This window comes from Girardinichthys multiradiatus, chromosome 5 (assembly GCF_021462225.1).
Source record: "Girardinichthys multiradiatus isolate DD_20200921_A chromosome 5, DD_fGirMul_XY1, whole genome shotgun sequence".
Taxonomy (NCBI): Eukaryota; Metazoa; Chordata; class Actinopteri; order Cyprinodontiformes; family Goodeidae; genus Girardinichthys; species Girardinichthys multiradiatus.
Window position 1 is genome coordinate 23,700,424 of NC_061798.1, and position 13,331 is coordinate 23,713,754.

Below are 13,331 nucleotides of genomic sequence, written 5' to 3' on the forward strand. Positions count from 1 at the left end.
CAATTCACAACACATGCCGTCTCAAGGCACTTCTCAACAGTCAGGTACTTACATTCCAATTAATCCTAATCATTGAACAGTGCAGTCAGATTCAGTTATTCATTCAAATTGGATAAAAAGTTTTTTTGTCTAAGGAAACCCAGCAGATTGCATCGAGTCAGAGACTTGTAGCATTCACTCCTCCTGGATGAGCATGTAGAGACAGTGGACAGTCACTGTCGATGACTTTGCAGCAATCCCTCATACTGAGCATGCATGTAGCGACAGTGGAGAGGAAAAAGTCCCTTTTAACAGGAAGAAACCTCCAGCAGAACCAGGCTCAGTGTGAGCGGCCATCTGCCACGACTGACTGGGGCTTTGAGAGAACAGAGCAGAGACACAAAGAGAACAAAGAAGCCCTGATCCAGGAGTCCTTTCTATGGGAAGGAAAAGTAAATGTTAATGGATGTAGCTCCTTTAGTCGTTTCACCTAGAAAAAAGAACAGATAAACTCTGAGCCAGTTGTCAAGGTTAGAGTCTGAAAGAGAGCACATAGAGTTAGTCACAGTAAAAGCTCAGTCAATTGCCATGTCTAGGAGAGAGAAAGGGTTAAACACTGAAATACAGGGCTATGTGGATCATCAGTAGAGGGCGACCATTAAGTTGTTGCCAGCAGAAGCTTGGATGATGCCCCTCTCCAGAAAGGTGTCACAGGTAGACACAGAGCCAGGCCAGGTGTAGCTTCTAGGAAGATAAAAGAGAGAACAAAGTTAAAAGCTGGAATGACAGCAAATAATGCAAAATTGGAGAGTAGTGTGAGAATGTAGCGGAGAGAGTGAAAATGGTCATTATGTCCTCCAGCAGCCTAGGCCTATAGCAGCATAACTACAGAGATAGCTCAGGATAACCTAAGCCACTCTAATTATAAGCTTTATCAAAAAGGAAAGTTTTAAGCCTAGCCTTAAAAGTAGATAGTTTGTCCATCTAGAGCCCATTGATGGTCATTGTTATACTAAAAACCACAACAATTGGGATACCTCTCTCTGTCAGATTGACCATAACCATTGGAAAAGAGAGGGGGTCTTACAGGTAGCAGAAATGGAGGGTGTGTTAGCACCTCAACCATAACTGAGCCAGTTTAGGCTAAACCTGACTCCCCCTTACTCCATCCAACAGGGAGGGAAGAAGACGGAGGAAAAAAATAAGGAAGATAGCTCAGGATAACCTAAGCCACTCTAACTATAAGCTTTATCAAAAAGGAAAGTTTTAAGCCTAGCCTTAAAAGTAGACAGGGTGTCTGCCTCACGGACTAAAGCTGGGAGCTGGTTCCACAGGAGAGGAGCCTGATAACTAAAGAATCTGCCTCCCATTCTACTTCTAGAGACTCTACTAACAACCAGTAAACCTGCAGTCTGAGAACGAAGTGCTCTGTTAGGAACATATGGAACAATCAGATCTCTGACGTATGATGGAGCTAGATCATTAAGGGCTTTATATGTGAGGAGGAGAATTTTAAATTCTATTCTGAATTATTGAAATTAATGAATAGTCAGTATGTCATAATTATGGCAAAGACAGATTTTTCTTTTTCTTAATAAAATCTTGTTTCTAAGTAGAAGCTACTTCTGGTATTTTATTCCAAGCCCTCCAATAAACAGCATGCATTGACATGTTTAACTAACTTTTGCAGGAAACTGGCTGCCAAAATAACTTAATAGTTACATCATTGCACAAATTGAATAAAATCTGTATGGGAAAATGTTTGTAGTCTCTGTAGAGGTATAACATTAGTGTTTCTAAAATATCCCCTGAAATGTCCCCTTTTTGGTCATACGTAAATGTTTCCGATCATCAAAGTGCTTTAAATATATAACTGGAGTTATTAGAACATAAGTTTTCAAATGCTGATTTCAGTTTTTAATCAAAAATAGCTATACAAACCAACCTCGCGATAAAGTAATCACCTTCATAACATAATAACTTATTGTGTCACCCTCAGAGGCAACATCTGCCATCAAGCATTTGCAATAACTGGCAAAGAGTCTTCACATTGCTGTAGAGGGATTTTGGTCAACTCTTTTTTGCAGAAGTGTTTTAATTTAGCCACTTTTGAGGCTTTTTAAACATGAAGAGTCTGTTCAAAGTCATACCACAGCATCTTAATAAGACCTAGGTACAAGCTTTAACTAGGACACACCAAACCCTTTATTTTGTTGTTTTCAAGTCATGAAGAGCAGGGCTCACTGGTGTGCTTTAAATCATTTCACTGCTCCATAGCCCAAACTAAAAGCAAACTAACAGCAGATATGGGTGAGACTAGTGATACAGAGGCAAAAAAAGTTGTAAATGACAGTTAATATATTTTCATATAAAGCCGGGTTGGTTTGAATAGATTATTGTCCTTAATAAATGAAATGATCATTGAAAAACTGCTATTTACTTGGGTTATCTTTGACTAATGTCAAAATATGTTTGACGATGAAACATAAAAACATAAACAGGAGAAATCTGTTTATGAGGTAACGGCTGTTTATGTTTAAATTCTTTATCACAGCATGGTACGCTCTCCGCACACTGGCTCTCCATGGGCATGAGTTAAATTTATTGGTTGGTCAGTCCTTGTATTTATTGGGCCCCAAATATCATGTTGAAAAATGTTAAACGTATGGCTCCCATACAAATTTAGTCTAAAAAAGACGTTAAAAGTAAAGGTTGGTCATTACCAGTCACCAGCCATTCTTATTCAGACTTTAATAGACTTCTCCACATTAGTGCATGCATCACGTTTACACTATTTAAAACAATGTTCCAAAAACATTGAAACTCACCAGTTTTATGAAATGGCCACAAAATCATATCTGACGTTGCTGCTAACAATTTTAACATCAATTATGTTCTGAAAGGTGGGAAACTAAACATGCTTCGGCATTGCACTGCAATGTACAATTGTAACTCTATGGCTTAAATGCTCTTTTGTAAGTGAGAAAATGTGACGTTTCTGTACAATTTTCATTTTTCAATGTATTCTTTATGATTTCCAATTTTTAAAAGATTTTAATTTTTATCTTTGTCAGTTGCTTTTTTGTGGAGGACCGAAATGGAAATTTCTCTTCCAATAGAGTATGAAAAATCTTTCGAATGGAGAGGCACAATGCATTTCTGTGAATAAAAGTCATTTTTATTTTCCGACATGGAGCTCTTTTCACTCTGTAGCTAGGGTTCTGCCACTGTGGGAAATCTCCTCTACAGCATGTTTGTTTTTACCTAGATGTATTTCATCCTTCCAGTTTCTATAACAGCTTTATAAGTTTAAGAATTCTGTTCAAAGTTGTTCTTTTATTTTACTAAAAGATTTTTTCTGAACAATGACTGCACATTTGGACAAAACTTCAAGTAATTTGAAAAGGGTGTGTAACTGTTCTTGGTTGAAATTCTTTAGTTGTAGCAACAATGGATAAAGAAAAAGTATTTAAAAAATGCCATTTATTTTTAATGACGCTACAGTCTTCCCAAGGTTTGTTTTTGTAATATTTGAAACATCAAAGGGTTGACCCGACAACTCCTCTTGCCTCATCCAAAGCAGAGACGTAGCGGTAAAATAAATGAAGACATGCTTGGGATAATTGAGATGTTGGGGGAAACTGTGCTAAAAGCTAGCTGTAAAGTAAACTGTCCTGTGAATATTTTTGTGATACATGCAGCCTAGTAGATGTGCAGCAGCAGCTACAGGTGAACAACACCGCTGCTCTGAACTAGAAGTACAATTAAGGTTTTCAAAGCCAACCCCAGCATCCCCTGAAGCTTTTTAATTTCTGTGTTTTTCTGATTAATTACAAAAGAACTTCATGTGTATGCAGCTATTGATATAGGTTTCATAACATGAACACGTGCATATACATTAATAGTTTATATTCCACAGAGTTCTTCTTAAAACAAATTTATTTCACAAATTAGGAGTTTAAGACATAAACTGATGTGTTTAGAGACTTTAGACTCCAATATAATGTGATGTGTTTAAAAAAAAAAATCATTATTGGATATGTGCACATTTATTTAATGCATAAATGTAAAATTACTTGGGTTTGATTTCATTACCATATCCAAGTTCCGACTTAAGAGATAAATTAAACACACCATAAACAGCCTCCACAACTTCTTCCTTGTTGCCTTTTGTCTACCTGAGTTTAAACTGTACTTCTCTGATGAATGTGCTTGAACAACTTATCTTAATTATTTGGTGGTTATTAGCTTTTCAGTTAATTTGTTTATATTTACCTTGCAAATACCTGGATGTGATCCTTAGGATCGCAGGCAGGATGCGGTTCCTGGACTCAGGGGTGAAATGGGATAAATCTTGGAGAAGGTTATTCGCTCGGATCTGGCAAAAGACCAGGAATTTGGCTGTTTGGATTCGCCTTTGAGAAGCACCAGAGAGACTCTCAAGGCTGACGGTAAATTAAGAGTCAGCCTAACCCAAATAATTATTGTTTTTCTGAATGTGGCTCCCCTGCACAGCCTTGATGGCCAGCTATCTTCAACTTCTCCTGGAAGTTATGTATAACGCTCTGCCCCCTCCCTTCCCTGAGGACATCTGTGGACCTGCTCAGAACTTTGTGGCCAGTTGATGAACATTCCAACATATCATCAAGGACAATGGCCTCTGGGACAGTACTTCATGGACTTACGTGCACACACTCACTTGCACACACACACATGCTCAAGATAAACATATGCAAACCCTCACACCACCTTCCTATTGATCTGTTTTTCCCTTGGTTTTGTTATTTGGTCTAGTTTCTTTGTTTTCTGTTCAGTTCCTTGTCTCCCAGCTTTCCCTCTACTCATTAGTTTTATTTAGACACATTCCACTCAGTTTCCCTGCAGCCTGTTTCACACCTGTGCCACATTTCCTCTGATTAACATGTCTCCCTTCTCATTGGTTCATACTCCACTTTGGAGTCCACAGGACAACTATTAGTTGTGCACTGCACAAATGTGGTCTTTATGGAAGAGTGGCAAGAAGAAAGCCACTTTAAAAGAAAACCATAAGAAGTCCGGTTTGCAGTTTGCCAGAAGCCATGTTGGGGACACAGCAAACATGTGGAAGAAAGTGCTTTGGTCAGACGAGACCAGACTGAACTTTTTGGCCAAAATGCAAAATGCTATGTGTGGCGAAGAATTAACACTGCACAACACTCTGAACACACCATCCTCACTGTCGAATATGGTGGTGGCAGCATATTGCTCTGTGGCTACTTCTCTTCAGTAGGGACAGGGATGGTGGTCAGAGTTGATGGGAAGATGGATGGAGCCAAATACAGGGCAAGAAAACCTGTTGAAGTCTGCAAAAGACTTGAGACTGGGGCAGAGGTTCATATTCCAGCAGGACAACGACCCTAAACATAAAACCGGGGCTACAATGGAATAATAATGTGTTAGAAAGGCCCAGTCAAAGTCCAGACCTAAACCCACACAAAAATCTGTGGTAAGATCTGAAAAATGCTGTACACAAATGCTCTCCATCTAATCTCACTGAGCTTGAGCTGTTTTGCATTTCAGTCACTAGATGTGCAAAGCTAGTAGAGACATACCCTAACAGACTTGCAGCTGTAATTGCTGCAAAAGGTGGTTCCACAAAGTATTGACTCAGGCGGCTGAATACTTTTGCATAATGCCGTTTTCAGTTTTTTATTTGTAAAAAAAAAAAGTATAATTTACGTTCCACTTCACAATTGTAAACCACTTTGTGTTAGTTTTTCACATAAAATTCCAATAAAATATATTTATGTGTGTGGTTGTAATATGACAATATGTGGAAAAGTTAAAGGGGTATGAATACTTTTACAACCCACTGTACCACAAGTGATATTTGTAGAACAGGTTCAGAACTGAATCTAGAGAGAAACAGCTCTAATATTTAATTGGGGCCACTGAAAAAGCTAAAAAGAAAAAAAAAAGTTTCACAAAAGGAAAAATGAGGAATAAAAATTTAGCAGTTGTTTAATTTGAACAAAAAAATAAAGATGTTACGTGTTTAAGTTTAGTGCCCTTTTGTTGCTAAAGCAGCTGTGGATTCTGCATGTCACATCAAGAATGCGTTTGTTGTATCTTATTGCCAATGTTTTCTGCCTTCAGAGAAGCAGTAGCTCACTATACATTTTCTTCCTTTAGAGCTTAATTTACGACTGACCCAAAATAGTAAAAGCAAAAGATGAACAAGATGAACAAGGTAACATGAACAGCAATAACTGCTTTGTAATGTGTGCATGAAAAATAAAAAGGTTGTATTTTATTTTTCTCTCTATTAGTCTCTCATCTATCCTGTTTGACCCCAGCTCTCTGTCTTTCACCCTCTTTCATCAGCCCTGTTCATTTCACATGCTCACATGTCACCCTGGGCGCCAGTTAATTGTTAACCTTCATTCTCTAACTCCACAGATCCATCATAGCCCCGACTGACCACATACTGTAGAACAAAAGTTACTGGGGGGGGTTAGGGTTGAGGGAGGGGGCTGTTTCTAATGGTGCCATATCATTAATGGACCACTTGGTGGCACTGTGGGTTCAAACACCAACTGCCATTTCTCCATGAATTTTTTTCCAGCTTTTTTTGAGTTTTAATGAAGGTGCCCAAATTTATTGGGCGGTGAGAAGACCTCGAAGAGGGAAATGGCGAAAACATTTGGATATTTCAGGTGAAGATGAAAAATGGATGGAAAAAAAAAATGGGAAGAGGAATTTTCAGAAAAAAAAACACAAAAAAACACAAAAGGAGCAAGAATGAGGAGGCAGGGGATATTTTGTTGCAAAGTCTGAAGCTGATTTCAGTGCCTTAAGCCTGGCTGCCTATTTTAAAGTACAACAGATGCTGAAACGTGGGGTGATATAACATAACAGTGACACATAACCATGACTACCAGCTTTCAAAATGCCACATCTCTAATAAGAGCTTGCACTAAAGCTCCATTTTATGCCAGATATTCAAACGCAGTACCCTGCAATTAACTGTCATTCCCTCTGTATCTCAATTGCAAAGAGATTAAAATGGTGATAATAATCCCCCATTAATACTTATCGCATCCGTGATCAGTGAAAAAGATTGAATGAGAAAATAGTTCAAATTAAACTTATATCTCTTTTTAGACCCTTTTTTTTAATAGATGATTGTTGTACTGGTTAAACTCATACAAGAGCATAGAGTCAATGTAACATCTATCATTAAGTTCAGTCTCTTAGGAGTCACAGAACTTTGAAAACATTTAACTTGAAGCTGACAAGAGTTTTAACTGAACTGTTGTTATCTCTCCTTAAATGTTGACTTTCTTGAAGATAAACAGACTTAAAGGTTTTAGAGACAATTGTTCAAATGCTGTACATGTCCAGACCAGACATGTACAGCATGTGGTTCTGCAACTTCACTCCAAGTGTGACGTTGTGTTAGATGTTGTTGCTTTTAGCAATATTCTCATAACTTTGTTGTTGTTTTGTGGTGTCTTCCAGAATGATGGAATCAAACTCCATTATGAATTCAGCAGATGCAGAGACGTAGAGACTGATTCAGAAGGTTGTTCCTGATCTCATCTGTTTGTCACCAGATGAGTGGAATGCTTTATATCAATTTAACCTTGCTGCATGTGATAAAAAGATTCAAGAATTACTTGACCTAATTAAAAATCCAACAAGAGAGATTCTGATTTCAGATGTTGTTGGTAGGCTGACCTTGTTGTATCAGCAGAAAGCACAACTAGAAGCTCAAAGATATTTTCAGTTACATACTGCCTTTCAGATGGCCCTTGAAAGAGAGAATGCTGCAAAGCTTGAGCTCTCAAAAGCTGAGGAGAGGACAGAGAAAGCTGAAGCAGAGTATGATGATCTCAAGGCTCAAGCTCTCAAGAAAGCTTCATCCCAAAAGGGGCAACAGACCCCCACCTCTCTCAATCAGGTACCTGATTAGCATTTTCACTCACAGCAGCTGCAGCAGTCACAGCAGGAGGCAGACTCAGACAACAGGCATCCAGTGCCTACAGAGTCTCCCCTTCCTAAACTTAGTCCAAGTGTTCAACTTACTTCCACGGACCCTAACAAAAGTGTTGGAAGTCAGACTGTCTCCAGTGGTGTCCTGCCAAATCCCATTGTGGTCCAATTAGGTGGAAGAAGCAGCCTTCCAACCTGTTCGGCACCCCTCTCCCTTCTGACTCTGTGTCGAACCCTAGGGGCCAGGAGAGACACACTTGGTTCTCAGGTGACTCAATCCAACCTGACCCACCACCACTCGCACGGGTCCATTCATTAGAAAGCTCTCATTTAAATCATGAGAAAACTCGTTTTGTTCCTCAGTGGTTAGATCTTGATCTTCCACCATTTCATGAACCTAACCAGCTTGACTTTTCAGATAGACATGGTCCATCTTGGGAGCATGGTGTTTGTTTTAAGCAGCTTGAATCCCTTGCTAAGGACATAGACGTTTTAGATCCAGGTAGTTAGGAGTCAAATATTGAGGCTTACCTGCTTGAGGTTGAACATTGTCTTCTTGACTTGTGTTTTCCTTTTTCTCGTGAGAAGCTGAAACATATTTGGAAAACAACAGCTAAGAGTGTTCGTGTGTTCATAAAAACTCTTCCTCCAGAAATTAGTGACAGCTATCCAGATCTCTGCCAGGCTCTAAGAGAGGAGTACTATGTTTACAGAGATGAAGCCGCTGCCACTATTGATGCTTTGACAGTTTTGGAAACAGAGGATGAACCTCCCAGAGAATATTTCCACCGTTTAAAGACAGCTTACTTTCAGGGATGTTATGCTCCAGGTCTTGAAGAAGACCACACTTTTAAGTGTTTGTTTCTTCACAACCTCCACGTAAGTGTGCAGTATGACGTGACCATGTATTGCGTAACAGAGAATCTCTCCATGCAGAACATTTGTAGATATGCTCAGCTTGTGTGGGAAACATGTGTCCATTCAGACAGAGCAGGAAAAGGCAAAGTTAGAGTGTTAAACATTCAAACTGAGAACAGGCGTAAGAAGTGCAAAGTCAGTCCCCAAGTGATGCAACAGAACCAGGGGGGTGGTAACTGGCGTCAGCCAAAACCCAAGCCGCCAGTTAGCAGACAAACACCTTTTCACAGTGCAACATCGAACACACTATATTCTGTTTTATTCTTTTTCTTTCTTATGGTTTTGAACTTGAGAAATTATTAAGGTTTTCGAAGCAGTATTGGTGTGAAAATTATTACAGGATTTTTCTTTTGTTTTTTTTAAACATTTTATTAGCGTTAGTCTCTGCCCAAACCTGCCTCGCTCCTGTCCAAACACTAACCTCTGAACCGAAAATTAACTGTTGAACTCTGCCTACCTACAGGAACCCAGTGACTCTTTTCACATGCCTGAGGACTGATGGTTAGCCCCAAAGACTGTGAACTTCATCTCATTCTTCGGAACTAAAGGGGGGAATGTTGGGACCCCAGCCATGGGTACAACATGATGGGCCAGTATGAGCTTTTCTGGAACTTTCAAAATAAATCGCATTTACCTACTTCCAGCACAGCCAGAAACGGAATAACAGCGAACTTCCCGTGACATCACTGTCTGAATAAAAACCCCGCTTTTGCAACAACCTGACCTCTTCCATGCAGGTCCCCAGAGGAACTGGATGGAGGGACACAGCGCGTTAATGTCTCTTTGGGGGCAAACAGACATAACTCTTCATAAGACATAACTGGATCCAAGAGTGTCATACGATCCCACGATCAAATGCACTAAGTTGAGATGGAATGAATTGCTGTTTGTGTGTCCGGTATTATTTCATGAACGGGGTAACTAAGGTACAAGTGTGGCTTGACTTTTCTCTCTGAGGTCTACAGAAGCAAACAGTGTTCCAGAGAGTTCCCAGCAGAGACCCTGTCTCTACAATGCAGAGTGTAGCAGTTTTCCCGGTCTGAAGGAAGGACAATGGGACCGCATCACCGTGGCTACAGCAGTAACGTGCAGTTTGCCCATCCCGACAGAACAAGCCGCCCTGACACACAACTACGGAGGATAGCAAGTTAACCCTTTGTTCACTGTGGATGCTTTCTTCAACTTCGTCACCTCGGACAACTTTTCCTCAGCACGGTTCACGTAAGAGGTTGTGTTTTTGGCACAGAAAAGTAGTTTAGAATGAAATAATTTAAACATTTTTCGTTTTATGACATTTGGTTTTGTTTATGTTGAAAACTCTTGTTGCTAGCAGATTATCTGCTCAGCACATGTGCTCAGTTTGTATTCTGTGTTTGTGGGATTTTTTTTAAGTGAAGACAAATTTTATTTAAAGGGTGATTTTAAACACAGAAGATCGGCCATAACATGCCATCCAGGTTTATGCCTATGCACATCTTATAAATACCACTAATTTATTAATGATGATAAGCTATAAGCTTATTTTGTTAGCTTTAACCGCTAACAGCTAAGAACACGTGCTAAAGATCATTTACCCAAAAAGGTTGTTAGTTTTCAATCTAGAAAATAATATTTCCCTAAATGTTACTTTACTAAACCTGAAAACTAAGTAAACACCATTAAACCCCATGTCTCCAGAAAGATTTGGTTCTTATTCAAAATAATATTTCCTTAAATATTATTTTACAATTTCCATAATAATATTTCTTTAAATATTATTTTAATAAATAAAGGCACCTAATTAAACACCCTTGAGAATTAGTCATCCAGGAGGTTGGTTTTATTCAGCCAATCATTCTTTAAAATATTATTTTATTAAAATAATATTTTATCTGATCTTGCATTATGAATGGTTGTCTAAAGGTATGCTGATTATTTCCTAAGTTAGTTCCAAGACTAACTTAACTTCACTTTCAGAGGCCCAGCGCGCTAATGTCTCTTTGCTGGCAAACAGACATAAACTCTTCAACTGGATCCAAGGGTGTCATACGATCATCGATCATATGCAAAGTTAAGTACGAATGAAATACTGTATGTGTATCCGGTATTTTCATTCATGAATGGGGAAATTAAGGTGCAAGCATTGCTTACTTTCTCTCTGAGGCCTGCAGAAGCAAACTGTCCCAGAGACGTTCCCTACAGAGACGCGGTCTCTACGAAGCCGAGCGGAGCAGTTTTCCCTGTCTGAGAGAAGGACAACAGGAGGCACATCACCGAGTTAACGTGCAGGGTGGTTGGCGGACACAATGAGCTGTCTTTCATCCACAGCTACGGAGGTTAGCTGGAAGCCAACCCTTTTGTTCACAAAGCAGTTCATGAGGTTAAGTGTTTGGGCAGAATAATATAGAAGTGATTTAGATTAAAATGATCTAAATGTTTTTCATTTGATGACGTTTGGTTTTGTTTGTGTTGAACTCAGCTATCTTGGTGCTAGCAGAATATCTGCAGAACACATGTTCAGTTTTGTGTTCTTTGTCTGTGTGTTTTTAAAGTTAAGACAAACTTTATTTAAAGGGTGATTTTAAACAAAAGATTGATCATCAGCTTCTTTGTTAGCTTCAACTGCTAACAGCTAAGGACATGTGCTTGCTGCTAAATAATATTTACCCAGAAAGGTTTAGTTTTCAATCCAGTAAATAATGTGTCCCTAACATCATTTTACTAAATTTGATAACTAAGTAAACACCATTAAGCCCAATTTCTCCAGAAAGATTTGGCTGTTTTCCAAATTACGTCTTTAAATGTTTTACCATTCCCTTAATAATATTTCTTCAAATATTATTTCAATAAATAAAGGCAGCTAATTAGACACCGTTGAGAAATGGTTATCCAGCAGGTTGGTTTTATTCAGCAGATCATTATTTAAAACATTATTTTATTAAAATAATATTTTATGTGATCTTGCATTGTGAATGGTGGACTATATGTTTGCTGATTAATGCCTAACTTGGTTCCAAGACTAACTTAACTTCATTTCCAGATTCTTCAAGATAATCCTTGGTTCTCAAACATAAACGCTGCATGGTAATGTTGCATCACTCTTTCGGCCATGATTTTCAATCGTCTTTAATCAACTTGTTTATATTGTACATAGCCCATTAGTCTTCGTTATTCTTTCATTCTGCTTGGTAGTTTGTTGGATTGTTTTAGCATAGTAAAGAGTTTGATTGAAATATGTTTGACTTTGACTTGACTTATTTTTGTAAATAAATTCTTGTATTTTAAGAAATTGTGTGAATTCAATCCATGTGTGTGCAGAGTTTTGGTGTTCAATTATGTCAGAGTTTGGCTCATCCCTTTCAATTTTGTCCTAATACCACCGCCTTATTAGGCTGGTATTCACAGGACAACCCTTAACACACCAAAATAAATTAATAAAATATTAAATATTAATATTAATATTACATAATATATTCATAATCACAACATAACTATGGAACCTAAACAACTGAAAAGACACAAACTCAAATCACAGAAAAAGAGAAGCAACACCTCTCAGATGTTACACCATGCCATCTCTGGGGGAAAAAATTTTAATGTGAAAATATCAGGTTATCATTTCCACATTCAATGGTGCTAAATATTTACCATTGGGTTTGTGTACCATATGCGGACTATAGAGAGGTTTCTTTTGTATTTAAAGCTGTTAACTGTGATAGTGACAGTGAGAATCAAGCCTATACATATTTTCCCGCTAATGATTCCAACGGTAGGAACATAATGTTTTCATTTTTAGAGGTGTTATACTGTATATGCATGCCTGAGCTGCTAAATGACGACTATAACATGTTTTAAAATACTTTTTTTTAATATGCAGTGCCTTGCAAAAGTATCATATTGTTTCACATTGTATCATTTAACAAACTCAATCTTCATTGTATTTTTTTGGAAATATTTGATAGATCAACACAAGGTACTAAATTACTATGAATTTGAAGGAAACGTTTTCCTTATTCTTACAAAATCAACTATGAAAAGTGTCACATGCAGATATATTTGCCCCATTCTCTTCCTTTACACTAAAATAAACCATAAGATTAAAGTATTTAAATACAAGGAAAAAGACACATTTTCTGTGAAGGCCTCAGAGGTTTGTTAGAGAACATTATTGCCTACTAATGTATCATGAAGACCAAGGAACAAGTCAGGTTAGTTAAAGTTGTCAATAAAGTTGTGGAAAACGTTCAAAGAGGATTGGGTTATAAAACCATATCCCAATAATGAACATTTCACTAAGCATTGTCCAATCGTCTAAAAATGGAAAGCGTATGGCACAACTGCAAACATGGCCTTCCACCTAAACTGAGACTGGGCAAAGAAGAGCATTAATCAAAGAAGCAGATGTAATGATTTTAATCAAAAAATATTAATGCACTAGAATGCCCAAATCTAAATATGATTGAGAATTTGGATCCCTAGTG